Source organism: Emys orbicularis, chromosome 2, assembly GCF_028017835.1.
Source record: "Emys orbicularis isolate rEmyOrb1 chromosome 2, rEmyOrb1.hap1, whole genome shotgun sequence".
In the NCBI taxonomy this organism is placed as follows: domain Eukaryota; kingdom Metazoa; phylum Chordata; order Testudines; family Emydidae; genus Emys; species Emys orbicularis.
The window spans coordinates 138006260-138011282 of NC_088684.1; positions in this window are offsets into that span (position 1 = coordinate 138006260).

The following is a 5023-nucleotide window of genomic DNA, read 5'->3' on the forward strand; positions in this document are numbered from 1 at the left end:
TGTCGCTGGCAGATTAAGTTCATCCAACTCTTGTGCTGCACTCGACTTTCTACTGCTTAAAGTGCTGAGATCAACTCTTTGAAGGTTTTGCAGGCAACATTTGTCCAGCTCCGTTGGTAAAAGGTATTATAATGATTAATAATAACAAAAATAATAATGCCTTAGAAACACAAAACCAGGATAAGCAACCGATCCAGAAACATAATGGAAAATCCATACAATTCTCTCTAAGCTTCTGCTCTTCTGGTGGCTTTTGGCAGCTAATTAGCAACATAGCCCCAATTTTGAAGCCTTTCCAAGTCTGGCCTCCTTTGGATTCTTCCTGGGATGCAGGGGTCTCAGCTGTATGGTGTAAAGTAGGGGCACCAATGAGGACATCTCTCCTACTTTCCAGGATAACTGTCTCAGGAGAAATGGAGCTGCAGTGCCAAAATCATTCCTGCTTTTTGGAGACAGTAAGACTCAGTTTGTAGAGGTGAAGGGAATAATGTAAAAATCCTCAGTGTCTTAATTTGGATTCCTCCTAAAAGGAAGTTGGTGACACTTTTGCTGGCCTTCTCTGTGTTGCAATTCTATTTCGCACCTGGCTTTGTAGAAACCTTGGCAGTGGTAATGATGCCCCATCATCTCTGTGATTTTCCAGCTGAAGGATGCTCATCCGTAGCAGGCTTCATGGTCTTGACGTATTGATCAGAAGTTTATGAACCTCTGGGGAAATTGTTGTCTTGCCACTTGGTCCCCTAGGCTGAGGATCTGGGCTTATTAACATCAGCTTGTTGTAGGCTCAAAAGGAAAGGGGAGGTTTTCACCTTGATACTGTGCTCTTCCCTGACATGGGGCCCACCTAAGGGACGTAAAAAGACATGGACAACATGATTTAGAGAGCTCATGGCTACCTACTGCTGTGGTTTCCCAAGCAGAAATATTTTCTGGAGCCTGGGAATCTATTTTAGTGAACCCTCCCCATCAGCTACGATATTAGATTAATATCCCAGTCCCTTCCACTCGGTGGAAGCCCTGCTATTTGGCCGATGTTGCTCCAGACAACACAGACCAATATGAATTTTTGTTGCCTGATCAATTTTTCTGACCACCTCTCTACACCCCCAGCTAAGAAACAATATTATACGTTCAGAACAAGCCTGCCGTCTATTGACCTGAGGGTAAAGCAATCAACCCTGATTATTAATTTGCCTACAGGGACCATTTATTAAAGATGCAAAGGGACAGAAATCAGAACTAGAAACTGATTGTGAACCCAATCTGCAAGTCCAGCATTTAGTCTAGACTCCCCCAAAGTGAGTCCCTTACAGATCAAACTGCTCATTAGTTGGGATAAGCTGTACATTTTAGAAAGCTACAGGGGAAAGTGACTTGTGAAATCGATGGGGTGTTGCAGAAAGAATGAGTTTTTACTGGCTGGAATAGCATTTCAAAACAGCTAGAGGCCAAATTCATCCTTAGCCGAATAAAGATGGAAAAAAGATACATTAGATGGAAATGTGAGAATGAAGATAGGAATTTGAGGCAAAAAGGGCATGAAGGTTAGCTATAAGTGACAGCTAATCATCTCTTATAATGTTAGGGATGGTCTAGGTTTCCCGTTCAAGCACAGATCAGATATTTGAAAGGCCGTCAATAGCAACACAGACCTCAGTTCCCAGATAAGAAGAACCTCAGTAAATTCTTATGGGCAAGCTCACTGTATTATGTCTTGCAAATTAACTCTCCCGTCTGATTAAACACACTCCCAACAATCCAGCAGCAAAAATCATCTCATCTACGAATCCCAGGAGTGTGTATTTTTCTACAGGGATGGAAGTAAAAATAAAAGTCTTATTTTAGCACCTGTAGATGCCCAATTCAGATGCACAGGGGCAGTGGGGAAGAAAAGGTCTCTTTTTTTCCACAGTGGGAATTTGCCTTCCTTCCAATGCTACATTTACATTTGTCTTTCCACAGGAGGGAATGAGACCTCGAGTTACTCCAGGGAAAAGGAAGGTTTAAGAATAAGCACATAAATGAAAAATGAAACCCCCATAGTTTTAAGCATCTTCTGATATTATTATTTATTATAAGGCTGATGATGGAACAGGGAATTAAATGATCAAACTTCATTCCCAAGTGCATGAAATAAAACTTCCCAGCAAGTAAAGGAAAGGAGAAGGCAGAAAAAAGGTAAGCGAGGTAGAAAAGGAAGGAGGTATAATACATATATGCTCCAAACAGACCAACATCTGTCCCGACCCTCACCCTGCGTGCTAGAGTCTCCAGACGTGGGACTCTGCCCTATCTTTGCCCTTCACCCACACTCACCTCCTGGAAGGCTACACAGCTCCTGTTGCTGAGCATCTGGGAAGGACATTCACAGCCAGCCCACAGCACAGCACTGCAGTCTCCTCTCTGCATGCAGGGATGGGGAACTCGGCCGGAGATTCCAAACAGCCTTTCACCCCCTTTTTAACTCCCCTTGTGTTTTGATGACTCACAATTACACTAATTCCCTGTGTCCCAATGGCTGAGGGGCTTGGGGCCAGCTTCTCTGAAACCTCCGCTCGCTACCACTTGCAATGTTCAGCGCCACACTGTCAAGAAGCAGCAGCAACTTTACTGCTCTGCTGCTGTAACAGGCAGTATCCCCTGCCATTACCGTAATCTCCTGCCATTGCCGTATTGCTCAGAAACTAAGAGCACTTATGGGATGCCCAATTGTCTTTTGCGATGATTTACCGGGTTTGCATGGGAAAGGAGTGAGAATTCAGAAAGTGTATTTTTCAAACGGGAAAGATAGCTAGTTGGCAGAAATGTCACATTCACAAAATTTATGGGGTTGATAATTGCCCTAAAATGAACTGGCAAAATATCACCTGAAATTACATTGGGAAAAAAACAACCCATGAGTCTCACACAGCTCTGTTGGACTATAAAACATGCAGTGCTTGCCAGATAAAATGATCATGAAGAAAATAACAAGGACTGACAAGTATTCATATATACACACACACCATAGAATAATATGCACTGGATTAGAGATCAGGGCCGCCCAGAGGATTCAGGGGGCCTGGGGCAAAGCAATTTCGGGGGCCCCTTCCATAAAAAAAAAGTTGCAATACTATAGAATACTATATTCTCGTGGGGGCCCCTGTGGGGCCCGGGGCCTGGGGCAAATTGCCCCATTTGCCCCCCCCCCCCTCCCGGGCGGCCCTGTTAGAGATTAGATTAGCTAATCAAAGATAGACAGTTATTGCATGTTTTCCCCATTTGGTCCACATTGCAATGGTCCGCCTCTTTTCCCAGGTTTTCCCTGGAGAGGGGGTGATGGAGTGGGGCTTAACTAAATGGTTGGGGAATTGCATTAGGAAATAGTGTCTGGTTTAGGAAGACGTTGAGGAAAGTTAAGCATGAAAATCTTGTATTTAGATAATAAATTGTGGGGGTTGACATTTTGCTTGTGGCTCTTTTGACCTATTGAACTGGCACCTTTCGGTTTTGTGCCATATCAATATCAACTAACACGTGAATAGAAAAATACTGAACGACTTCACAAAAGTGTGTGTGTGTGTGTTTGTGTGTGAGAAAAGCTGCCTTCAGATTTGATGCCTACAGGGAGAAGGATGAAAAGAGTTGGATTTTTATATTGACTCCTGTAGCCATAGTCTGAGATAGGATACTGGACTAGATGCATCACTGATTTATTCCATTATGGCAGAGTCACCATGGTCTCATTTTAACATGTAATCAGGTGCCACATAGTTCCCTGGATCTCAGTGGAAGGAGGAAACATAAGAGGCACAGTTGGTTTGGATGCAGGTTGAGCATCCAAAGCATCATAAAAGGGGTAAAAGAGCCCCTTACTTGGAAGTAGAGCTCATTGATTAGCATTAATCAAACTCAACATTTGCCAAATTTAGGTCTTTTCTTGATTCACAATCATTTTTGCTGGCATAGGGACAATTCTTAGATTAGTAACTTTGAGAGGGGAAGCATGATCTAGTGGTGAAAGTCTAGGACTGGGGAGTCAGGCAATTCTGTTCCTAATTCTGCCACTTATGCTGTGTCACTATGTGCATGACTCGTTATGGCTCTATTTGCCCACATGTATAGTGGGAATAATGGGATGCTGTGAGACTGAATTCACTGATGTTTGCAAAGTGCTTTGGAAGGTGCCAGAGAAGTGCAAGGAATTATTATTAGCATGATCCTTGCACAATATTATCCTGGAATTAAAATCCCTCACTGCATAACAGCATGTAAGGAGCACCAATTAGACAGCTTCACAGGGAAAGAGAGAGAAAGGAGGAACAGCCTTATGGACCAGCATCGACAGACACCACATAACATAGCAAATCACTGATTATTGGATTTATTTCACTGAAGGCACTGCAAGAAACCACTGAAAACAGCTCACGACAGTATATGGAAAAATTTCATCTGTCAATCAGACCATTAAAATAAAAGAGCTCAAACAATGGGCTGATGAGGTGTTTCCCTTCTTGAGTTTGAATGACAGAGTACAAAATGTGATTCTGGCTGCCCAAAACGTTGTTGGCTATTTTGATTATCTTCCCAAGACTTGAACTTCAAGGCAAGAAAAATAACCTCTTTCCCGCCCCCCACCCCGACTTTTCAGAATTGCCAGCAAACCAAAAAAAAACCCCAAACCCCCAGCTCTTATTTTGACCCCATGTGGTAGAAATTTGATGAAAAGCACACATCCGTTTTCAGGATCATCCCCTTTCCTTGATGTGGTCTCAGAACTGAGCCCCAAATCATTGTCTAACTGAGGTCCAGCTCTGAGCATTGCCTCAGTCACACATGTGGTTTCACAAAATGATTAGTCACAGTGCTTTGACAAACCTGCCCTGAATACTGAATATGCAATGAAGCTGAAACCTAGACAGCCAAGGAGGGGTTGATATATATATATATATATGTGTGTGTGTGTGTGTGTGTGTGTGAGAGAGAGAGAGAGAGAACACTGCACACCTCTATTTGTGAATAATTTCCCATGAGGTGGGGGAGG